The sequence below is a fragment of the Dipodomys merriami genome, unplaced genomic scaffold (genome assembly GCF_024711535.1).
Source record: "Dipodomys merriami isolate MVZ:Mamm:240054 unplaced genomic scaffold, mDipMer1.0.p SCAF_68, whole genome shotgun sequence".
In the NCBI taxonomy this organism is placed as follows: domain Eukaryota; kingdom Metazoa; phylum Chordata; class Mammalia; order Rodentia; family Heteromyidae; genus Dipodomys; species Dipodomys merriami.
Genome location: NW_027206268.1, coordinates 2421015 through 2432933, shown reverse-complemented (window position 1 = coordinate 2432933; position 11919 = coordinate 2421015).

The window sequence follows — 11919 nt, the reverse complement described above, 5'->3', positions numbered from 1 at the left end:
CTCCTGGATGGCGAGCAGACTCCACCCTCCTCGCAGCAAAGTCTCCACCCAGTACCTGCGTTACCTAGGCAACTGGGACACCTGGAAGAGGTCACGTCTGCATCTGCTGAGGTCACATCTGAATTTGATGTGGCCACATCTTTCCCCACCCATACCCTACATAAGGGCTAGCCCAGGCCCAGACTCTCTCTCCCTTTTTTCTCTCTCTGTTCGTTTCTAGCTCTTGCTGCTCTTTTCTTGCTCTCTTGCTCTCTCTCTTTCCCAGCCACGTGGAGTGCCAACCTTGCCTGGTCCCAGCAGGTCTACCCCTTACCTGAATACCACGTGAGTGCTACTGTTCTTACTCGGCTTCCTCTTTTTAAAAACCTAACATAAATGGTGCCGTGACTCGATAAAGGCTTAAAGTCAGGATAGCTGGGATTTCTCTGTTTTTTTCCCCTCGTTTTTCTTTCTTTTTTTTTTTTTTTTTTTTTTTTTTTTTTTTTGTTCTTCCCTTTTTGCTCTGAGGAATACCCGCAGTTCTTACGGCCTTTTGCGAACCAGTCTCTGCGGCGGAATCAACGCATCGATACCATTGCTGCCTTCACATCCACGTCCACACCACTTCTCTACTCTGGTGAGTGAAACTACTCTACGGCTCTCTGTCGCTCAGTCTCTGTCCAGACGTGGCGCCACGCCAGAGAGCTCCTACGGCCTTTAGCTGAAAGGCCGGTCACCTCTGAATCCGAGGACGCTTGGCTTTGGGGGCTTGGCCATTTCTCTCTAGAGGGCTCTGGGGGAAGTCGGGACGCCGCTTCTGCCTGGTCAGCTCTCCTTCACTCACCAGACTGACTCTCCTACTCATTTAATGGGGTGCTACAAATCACGCCTGAGCCGTGAAACCCCTTTGAAATGTCTCCCACGCTCCCTGGAAAGCCAGAGAGCCTCATTTTTATGCCATTCTCAGAAGCACAGTTTTTGCTACTGCAATGGTAAATGGTCAGAAGTTTAATTTCAGGCTCTTTGCTCTCTCTGCCATTCATGGGCAACTTTCTACCCTTTTTTTCTACAACTTTTTGGCTTGTGCCTTGAAGAGTGCGACGCAGGCTGGGTCCCAGGGACCCCCCTCTAGGTTCCCTCTCAAAGGCTAGCCAATGTAGGCTTAATCTATTCAGGCTTTCTTTGCATTCTTTCAGAAATTCGCCATCTTGAATCCGCCATCTTGGCCACGTGGTGGGTTAAGGGATTGGCCCCATCTGACCCTTAACCTTCCACTAAGTTTACTACTCCATCTATTCTAAGGTGCCTTGCTAACAAGTTGCTGTTTTCACAGGCCCTAGTAACTGAGGCCCAACCATCTGATGTGCTTTGTTAGCAAAGATGTCTAAATGTTGTCAAAATTTTAGGTTTTGAGTTTTGCCTTTTTTGTTTTGTGTTGTGTATTCCACTACTGACTACATGGTTCTAAAATACTGGGCATATTTATGCTAAAATTTTCATCACATCTAATGAGTTTTGTCATTTCAGAATATTTGTTGGCAATTCTTGATAAGAACCAGGTAAGCTCTACTTATTCTACTTGATCTCCTTGTTGCTTTAATTGAAAATAATAAAGGGCTTTTGTGGCAAAGATTTCAGTTCAAAGCCAGCTCGGGCTAAAAAATCGCTAAGACTCTGTCTCCCAGCTAAACTCTGCAAGTGATACTATAACTCAGTGTGGTAGAGTGCTAGCCTTGAGCAGAAGTGCTCAAGGACAGTGCCCAAGCCTTGAGTTCAAACCTCCTTGAACACTGGAAGTGCTATTGTAACTCAACGTGGTTCAGTGCTAGCCTTGAGCGGAAGCGCTCAGGGACAGTGCCCAGGCCTTGAGTTCAAATCTTGAATACCAACTGGGACAAGCCATCCCAGCAACGAGCACCTAGACTCAGCCAGTCTAGGGAACAAGGGAACGTGGAAAGGAGTAAGGGGAGATGATGTCACATCAGCTACTTTGTGCCTGCCCTTTCAAAATTAACCTGAGCCGGGAGGTCAGTAGAAGTAAGAAGCCTGCCCATCCAATGTCTATACCTGTCTACCTATTAACTGAACAGGAATTTATATTCTTGCCTTGGTCACCTGAATTCTCTACCTAGTCGCCAGATGTCAGAAGTAACTAGGGACATTTCTACCAACATTTTCAGCCCCAAGTCCTTCCTCTTGCCATTTATTTGCTCTCTAGTATTTTTTTTCCAGCCCCTCAATGCTCATGAGACTTCTCCAGATTTCATCTAAGGACTCACGCCACCAAGGTACAGCTGCTGCTCACTGCCTTCTCTGGGAGGAGACCAAATTCCAGCCTTTTACCCCTATTGTCGACGCCCCTTGTCAGCAGGAAGTAGCCAGAGAGAATCCTCGCCCTATTTCATGATTATTAAAAGGCTGGAATGTAAGGTCCTCTCCTGGATGGCGAGCAGACTCCACCCTCCTCGCAGCAAAGTCTCCACCCAGTACCTGCGTTACCTAGGCAACTGGGACACCTGGAAGAGGTCACGTCTGCATCTGCTGAGGTCACATCTGAATTTGATGTGGCCACACCTTTCCCCACCCATACCCTACATAAGGGCTAGCCCAGGCCCAGACTCTCTCTCCCTTTTTTCTCTCTCTGTTCGTTTCTAGCTCTTGCTGCTCTTTTCTTGCTCTCTTGCTCTCTCTCTTTCCCAGCCACGTGGAGTGCCAACCTTGCCTGGTCCCAGCAGGTCTACCCCTTACCTGAATACCACGTGAGTGCTACTGTTCTTACTCGGCTTCCTCTTTTTAAAAACCTAACACTCAGGAGAAGTCTTGAGGCTTGAACTCTGGGCCTGGACGCTGTCCCTCAGCTCTTCAGCTCAAGGCGAGCGCTGTACCACTTGAGCCACAGCGCCACTTCTGGTTTTCTGATGGTTCACTGGAGATCAGAGTCTCACGGACTTTTCTTGCCCAGGCTGACTTTGAACCATGAACCAGATCTCAGCCTCCTGAGTAGCTGGGATGACAGGCGTGAACCACCAGCTTCTAAGCCTTTTTTTTTTTTTTTTTTGTCAGTCGTGAGGCTTGAACTCTGGGCCTGGGTGCTGTCCCTCAGCTCTTCAGCTCAAGGCTAGCCACAGCACCACTTGCAGCTTTTTCTGCTTAGGTGGTGCTGAAGAATGGAACCCAGGGCCTCATGCATGCAAGGCAAGCACTCTACCACTGAGCCACCTTCCCAGCCCCAAGCCTTTTATTATTTTTTTTAAGCACATGTTCCTTTGAGGGTTATGTGAGGATCCAAGCCATAAAACTAAGTGTGGCACCACAACACGTCATCCCAGCGTTTGGAAACTGAGGTAGGAGAATCATGAAGTCCAGGGCAGCTTGGGCTAAGAGTAAAGCCAGCTTGGGTTATATAACCAAATCTCTGCCTCAAAAGCAGACTAACAAAAAGGAGCAAACAAACCATGACAGTAACCGTTTTGTGAGTGGACACATCGAGTCAAAAGTTGAATATTAAAGTGCGGCTTATTATATGCTAATGATATCTCACTAAAACTGCACCAGGAGTCAGAGCGAGCAGTCAGGAGCCTTTACCAAATCTCTTAAGGCTCAAGAATCTAAGCTCACTCTACCCCTGCGGCTTGCCACCCCAGATGGTCAAAGTCATTTGGCAGGAGCTATGTGGATGAGAATAATGGTTGGAATAGCTGGAATTCCTCCTGGAAATTCCAGGAAATCCAAGGGCTTCTCGACACCACACGGAGCTATAAGCGAGGGGGGAAATGAAGCTAATTTTCTTTTCCTTGGAGCTGATTGTTGAAGTGGGAACTGGGAGTTGAGAAGAGAAAGTTCCCTTCTGCCTTGTCTTTTCAAGCCCTAGGATCTCATGAAGAGGTGGCTGCCAGGGGAGAAACAGAAGTGGAGGGGTATCTTCAGACCCCTGGAGACAGGAGGGACCTGTTTCTAAGGCTGACAGACAAACCCGGAGTCATGGAAACTTACAGAGTTTTGGGAGGGGGGCAGGGGGATTTGTGTAGCCAAAGGGAACCCTGTGTCACTAGAAGCTTCTGTTGTACCCATACTGAAGGGAAGGTGGTTGCTTCTAACCAAAGCAAACTCTATTTGTAGGGACAGAAGACAAGGAGAAAGCTTCCTTCCTCCTGTGAGCCAAGATGGGAGGAGGGGATGATGTCACAGTTCTAGTGTGATTCTACTTGTGTGTGTGTGTGTGTGTGTGTGTTTGTATCTTAGGAAGGGCTTCCCCTTTGTGTGTGTGTGTGTGTGTGTGTGTGTGTGTGTGAGTGAGTGGTTTTGTTTGTTTGTTTGTTTTTGCCACTCCTGGGGCTTAAACTCAGGGCCTGGGCACTGTCCCTGAGCTTCTTTTGCTCAAGGCTAGCTTTCTACCACTTGAGCCACAGTGCCACTTCCCGTTTTTGAGTGATTAATTGAAGATAAGAGTCTCATGCAGACTTCTCTGCCCTGGTTGGCATTAAACCACAATCCTCAGATCTCAGCCTCCTGGGTAGCTAGGGTGACAGGCCCGAGTCATCAGTGCCTGGAGAATCTCCCCCAACTTGACCTCCATCAGCATACCTACGTGTCCTAGTTGAGCAGTGGTGTCTGTGTTCACTTCCTGTTATTAGTCGAAGTCCCTCCGATCATCCGGGGATTCTCCTTGTGCTTTTAACTTGTATTACCCTTGAAATGCAAAACCCCACTGCGCACACAAAACTTGTATGGCAGATAGAACTCATTCTCCCCTTCCTAAGAACAAGTTTTTTGCTTTGTCCAGTTTTCTTCCTTCCCCTCCATTGGAGAAAAAAATGGAAGAGGGTTGGAAAATTCCAGCGTGAAAGTGTTCAGCCTTCTTTGAGTTGTACAAACGGGGAATTGGGGAAAGACGTGCTCTTCCAAAGATGAAAAATTCCCCAGCCTTTCCAAAAGCAATTCACAAATCTCTGAGCCCAGCACGGAAGCTGACCAGTTTCTCCCCTCTCTGAGGTATGACTGTCCTGCTGTTTGTGTGGTAGATGCACATGTGCATCTGCGAGGCTGCTGTCCGAGTAGAAGCAAGCTCTTGTGTCTCTAGATTTCCAGCATACAAATAGTATCCAGAATTCTTTTTTTTTTTTTTTTTTTAATCAGTCGTGGGGCCTGAACTCCAGGCCTGGGCGCTGTCCCTCAGCTCTTCAGCTCAGGGCTAGTGCTCTACCACTTGAGCCACAGCACCACTTCCGACTTTTTTTTTTTCTCTCTGCTTATGTGGTGCTGAGGAATCAAACCCAGGGCCTCATGCATGCAAGACAAGCACTCTACCACTGAGCCACCTTCCCAGCCCCGTCTTTTAGGTTTTGGTTTTGGTTTTGCTTTTGATTTTGGGGGTTTGAACTCAGGGCCTGGGCGCTGTCCCTCAGCTCTTCAGCTCAAGGTGAGTGCTCTACCACTGGAGCCACAGTGCCACTTCTGGTTTTCTGGTGGTTCATTGGAGATGAGAGGCTCACGGCCTTTCCTGCCCCAAGGCTTTGAACTGCAATCCTCAGATCTCAGCTTCCTGAATAGCTAGGATGACATGTGTGAGCCACCAGGGCCTGGCAAAAAAAAACTGTCATATTTGATCAGCCTGACTTCCCTGATCTCCAGCTTTCTCTAGCTCCTGTCCTCTACTCTCTGCCTAGTCTATTCTATGTGATAGATAGATTGATAGATAGATAGATAGATAGATAGATAGATAGATAGATAGATAGATAGATAGATATGTGTGTATATATATATATGTATATATGTATATATATATATAAATTTTTTTCTGACCTCCCAGCAGAAATTCTCCTGTGCCTCTCTAGAATCAAATCTTTTGTTCAAGGGCCAGATTCCAAGTCTCCTCCATTCCTAGCTGGGGTTAGGGAAAAAAAACCTGAGAAAGCAGGCTAGAGTGCCAGGATCTTCCAGGCCAAACCTCACACAGTTTAGCCAAAGACCAGCTGAAATACAGGCTGAACTAACTATATTCACCATCTCCAACTCTGAAGACTTGTCTCCTCTAAGGTTAAAACTCTATACGCTCCATTTGTCCCACTGCCTGGTATCTCTTAAGGTCAAGACTGTATTTCTCTCTGCTTATTGCTGGTTACACGAATGCCTTCCACCAAACAGGCATTCTTGCCTGCAGGAATTTGCAGCCTCTCACAAGGGTAGGTGTAGCTATGAGAGCCAGCTGACTGTCAGGGGCATACGGATGGTACTGTTTTCCCCGGCCTACTTGTGCAACACCCACAAACACAAACATAAAACACAACACAACACAACAACACAGCCAGGCCTCCTTCTGTCTCCCAAGAAACTCTCTAGTCCCATGCCTGGTTAGTCGAACACTAGAACCTTTCCCTCAGAAACTGGCAACAGGCAGCCAGAGAGAAGCCAAAGCCCTCTTTCCTGGCCCTCTCCTGTGGATATCCAAGAGGAAAGGGCTGGCTAGGGAGCAAAGGCCATTGTGCTCGCTTGTGCATCCCCCACACTGATGTTTGAAACAGGTATCTGGGGCCTCTCGCATTGTAGCATAGCCTTGGGCCTCTAAAACCCCAAACTAGTCATGTGCTAGAAAGCCAGAGAGAATAGCCAACGCCTCAGTGGTCCAAAGTACCTTCCCCAAAGCCTCACCCACCTTCAGGCTTCTCCCAGCCCCCATGGAAAGTCAAGAAGTGGAAGAACCAGCCCAACCACCCCAGAGCCTGCCAACTTCCTGCCTGGTGCCCACACCAGTCCTGACAAAGGCCTGGAATCCAACTGAAGCCAACCCAATGGGAAGAGCGGAAAGGAAGTGGCATGGGAAAGGGAGCACCTGGCTTCCTTTCCCCAAGCCCCGCCTACCAGAAGGCCCCATCCTTTGGCCCAGGCAAGTAGGAGGAAACACAGGCAGACAGGACAGCCATTTCACCCACCTTCTGGAAAGTAGGAAACGGGTGAAGTTTTCACTTTCTCCCCAGCGTCGAGTGTCTGAGGAGAAGGACAAGCAAACAGAGTAGAGTCTCGGAACAATCTCAGGAAATGAAGCCACAGGACACACTGGGAAAGGCTGAAAACAGGAATGACTATGGAAAGGATCCAAGATGCTCCCCTCTCAGATAAAGGGGGGAAGGGGGGGAGGAGGGATACCTTATCTAGCATCATTCCCTGCTGAGTTACCATCTGGGGAAACTGAGGCAGAGAGGGGAGTTCCCCACCCTCTTTAGCCCCCACCCCCATCCCCCCTCAGGCTGGCTGTGGAATCTTCAAGCCTGGCTTCCAGCAAGGAGACAAAGAGATATGCCCATGGATGATGCTACATTGGTTGGGGTCTACAATGTCAGAGCAAGAACCTTCTCTAGTGAGATCCACCAGGAAACCCAACTGTACCCCCCTTCCTCCCCCCCCATATACACCCCCCCAAGCCAACCTCTCTGCCAATCGCTTTGCTCTTTAAGTAGGAACCACACAGCCAAGAATCAAAGTCATTTTAGGGAAGCTGTAACCACAAAAAACAGAGACCAAAACAACCAGACCAAAAAAAAAAAAATGAACTCCAAGAAAACAAATAATGTGGAGATTGGAGCAAGAAAATCCTTTCCATTAAAATTACTAACTCCCCCCCCACTCCCTCAGGAATAAGAGATTTTAATTTATGAAACAAGAAGACAATGAAAAGAAGAAAATGCTAGAAAAAGAACTCTGGTTAAGAAATAGTTCTTAAAAAAAAAAAAAAAAAGATAACAAGGGGCTGGGAAGGTGACTTAGCGGTAGAGTACTCACATGCATGAAGCCCTGGGTTCGATTCCTCAGTATCACGTAAACAGAAAAAAACAGAAGTGGCGCTGTGGCTCAAGTGGTAGAGCGCTAGCCTTGAGCAAAAGAAGCTTAGGGATAGTGCCCAGGTCCTGAGTTCAAGTCTCACAATTGACCAAAAAAAGAAAAGGTAACAAAACTAGAGAAAGGTTGAAGTTTGAGAGAAAGAGAAAGAGAGAGAGAGAGAGTACCAGGCATTAGTGGCTCATGCCTGTAATCCTAACTACATAGGAGGCAGAGATCAGAGGATCACAGTTCAAAGCCAAACCCAGGCAGGAAAGTTCCTGTGACTCTTTCATTTTTTTTTATTTTTTGATCAGTCCTGGGGCTTGAACTCAGGGCCTGGGCGCTGTCCCTGAGTTTTTCTGCTCAAGGCTAGCACTCTACCACCTTGAGCCACAGCACCACTTCTGGTTTTTGAGTGGTTTATTGGAGATAAGAGTCTCACAGACTTTCCTGCCTGGTCTGGCTTTGAACGGTAATCCTCAGATCTCAGCCTCCTGAGTAGCTAGGCGTGAGCCACCAGCGCCTAGTTCCTGAGAGTCTGATCTCCATTTAACCACCAAAAGCCAAAAGTGAAGATGTGGCTCAAGTGGTAGAATGCTAGCCCTGAGCAGAAAAAAAAAAAAAAAAAAAAGGTCAGAGACAGTGCCCTGGCCCTAAGTTCAAGCCCTAGAAATGACACAGAAAAAAATATTTTTAAAAAAATATTCATAAAAGGCGGGGGGGGGGGGAGAGGGAGGAGGGGAAAATATCTAATATCCAAATAACTGGACTTCCAGAAGTTGAGAACAGATTAAAGTTGCCACAAAGTTGATGATGAACTCCTAGAACTTAGGTACATGAGCTGCTTGAATACTGGGCCTATAAAAGGTTCAGACCAAAGGACGAAAATCTAGCAAGACATATCCCTGGGAAATTTCAGGGCAGGCAGAGAAAACCCTCAAAGTTTGCAGAGAAAGGGAAAGCACTTTATACTCAGTGATTTACCAGTCAGGGTCAGGATCATATCTGGTTTCTCAAGACCAGCTACGGAAACAAGAAGACAAGGAAATAATTCTTTCGAAAGACACAGGGAAAATTCTTTCTGCTTTTGTTTGGTTGGTGTTGTTTGTATGCTTTTGTTTGCGTAGCACCAGGGTTTGAACTCCATGCTTCTCAAGGCCATTTCAAACACACCCCAGTTCTTTTTGCTTTCCCTTGTTACAAGTAGGGTATTGCTTTTGCCCAAGTCAGTCTCAGGAAGCAATCCTTCTATTACTGCTACCTCTTATGAAGCCCGGTTAGAAGTGAGGGAAAATTATTTTAATCTAGAATTTTTTTTATTTTTATTTTTTTGTCGGTGGTGGGACTTGAACTCCAGGCCTGGGCGCTGTCCCTCATCTCCTCAGCTCAAGGCTAGAGCTCTACTGCTTGAGCCGCAGCACCACTTTTGGTTTTCTGAGTAGTTTATTGAAGATAAGAGTCTCTCACACTTTCCTGCCCGGGCTGGCTTTGAACCGTGATCCTCGGATCTCAGCCTCTTGAGTAGCTAGGATTACAGGGGTAAACCACGGGCGCCTGGCTCTAATCTCGAATTTTATATCCAGCTAACTATCAGTTTTGCTTTAGGACTGAGACACGAATAACTTAGTGAAAATGTGCCTTTCCCAAATCCATTCATCGGAAAGTTGCAAGATAGTAATTGGAGAAAGAGAAAGACAAGGATTTCAAAGAACAGAGGGCCAACCAAAAATCAAATAAGCAGGAGCTAGCAGTGAGGACAGAGGGAAATCTAAAGTGGAAATCTGTTCACCGATAGGAGGTATTGGCCAAGATGGACTGGACTCCAAGGATAGTTGTTGGGTCTACATTTACAGAAGGGAACTTTAGAATTCTGTCTATCTGTGGCATAAATGAATGTTAAATACATAGAGCCTTAAACAAAAGAAAAATAAGACAATACTCAACTCCAGTAAAAAAAAAAAAAAAAAGTTGCATAGGAAAAGAACTGTCATCCTGAAAGAGTATGTGATTAAGCTATGATAAATATTTAGTAATTTAACCAAAACTATCATATGTAGAAAATGGAGGAGAAAAGTGTGTGTGTGTGTGTGTGTGTGTGTGTGTGTGTGTGTGTGTAATCATAAACTTCTTTTTTTGTTGTTGTTGCTCAAGGTTTGAACTCTGGGCCTGGGCGCTGTCCCTCAGCTCTTCAGCTCAAGGTGAGCGCCCTACCATTTGAGCCACAGTGCCACTTCTGGCTTTTTCTGCTTATGTGGTGCTGAGGAATTGAACCCAGGGCCTCATGGATGCAAGGCAAGCACTCTACCATTGACCCACCCTCCCAGCCCCAATCATAAACTTTTGTAGTAGGAAGTAGGTCATCAAAACTTCTATCAGAAACAATGAGATTAAAAACAAGATATAGTATTTTTTTTTTAGAAATTCAAGTGTGAATACAGATTATCTAAAAGTTTAAAATGGAACTTGGGGGCCAGGCACCAGTGGCTCACACCTGTAATCCTAGCTACTTGGGAGGCTAAGAGCTAAGGATCACAGTTCAAAGCCAGCCCAGGGCTGGAAAGTCCATGTGAGACTCTTATCTCCAATGAACCTCCAGAAAACCAGAAATGGCGCTGTGGCTCAAGTGGTAGAGTACTTGTCTTGAGCTAAAGAGCTGACGGACAGTGTCTGGACCCAAAGTTCAAGCCCCACGACCAACAAGAAATAATTAATTAAAATAAATAAATAAAATTATCTTGGGGAAGGGAGTTAAGAGTTGGACAGGGAACTACCGTCTTTGTACTACTATTGGACTTCTTTATTTTTTCTGTGCCAGGGCTTGAACTCTATTGGACTTCAACTTTTTTATATTTGTTTTGTTTTACTGGTACTGGGGCTTGAAGAACTCAGGGCCTGGCACTTGCCTGGCTGGTACATTGCCACTTGAAACACATCTTCATCCTGGCTTTTTGATGGTTATTTTGGAGATGGAATCGCACAGGATTTTGTATTGGGTTGGCATGGAACTATGATCCTCTGGATCTCAGCCTTCTGAGTAGCTAAGATTCCAGGACTGAGCCACCAGTGCCTAGTTCTTTAGTCTACTCTTTTTCTTTTTTTGGGGGGGGGTCTGGTTGTGGGGCCTGAACTCTGGGCCTGGGCGCTGTCCCTCAGCTCTTTAGCTCAAGACTAGCGCTTTACCACTAGAGCCACAGTGCCACTTCCAGCTTTTTTCTTTTTGCTCATGTGGTGCTGAGGAATCAAACCCAGGGCCTCATGCATGCAAGGCAAGCACTCTACCACTGAGCCACCTTCCCAGCCCCTCTTAGTCTATTCTTGAAAGAGTCTGAGAGTTATCTATCACAGGATGAATCTGGTCCCTACTCCCCTGTCTCCAAGCCAAGACTCAACCAAAAGGGATCCCTGGTCAAGCTGACCCCAGCTGCCTGGGTCACTAGAGGGCGCAATACCGTCACGCTGGCCCTGCCACACAAAACCTTACCCCCAAACCTACTACCCTACCTGCTGCCAATGCCTCTGGCACATTTCCTGCTGTCTCTAGCCAAGAGAAGCAGAGAGGGTCTCTCCAGGCCGCACATACAAGGCAGGTGTCAGAGGTTAGGTTGGTATTTCTTTCTTTCTTTTTTGTCGGTTGTGAGGCTTGAACTCTGGGCCTGGGCGCTGTCCCTCAGCTTTTCAGCCCAAGGTGAGCGCTCTACTACTTGAGCCACAGGGTCACTTCCAGTTTTCTGGTGGTTTATGGGTTTATGGGAGATCAGAGTCTCATGGACTTTCCTGCCCCAGCTGGCTTTGAACCACGATCCTCTAGCTCTCAGCCTCCTGAGTAGCTAGGATGACAGGCGTGAGCCACGGGTGCCCAGCTAAGTTGGTATTTCGAATGTAAGCTTCTCTGGTCTGCTGGCCTTCCTCCATTCCCCAGTGTGACAAAGGCTGCCCAGACAGAGGGGAACACGGAAGGGTATTTCCTTCCTCCAGGTGGTCACCCATGCCCATTACACTCACCTTCCATGCAGCTGTGGACTCCTGGAAGGTCCCCACACTTAGAAACCCCAGAGAGGACCGGGCAGGTGGCTCAGTGGTAGAGTGTTCGCCTCGCATGCATGAGGCCCTGGGTTCGACTCCTCA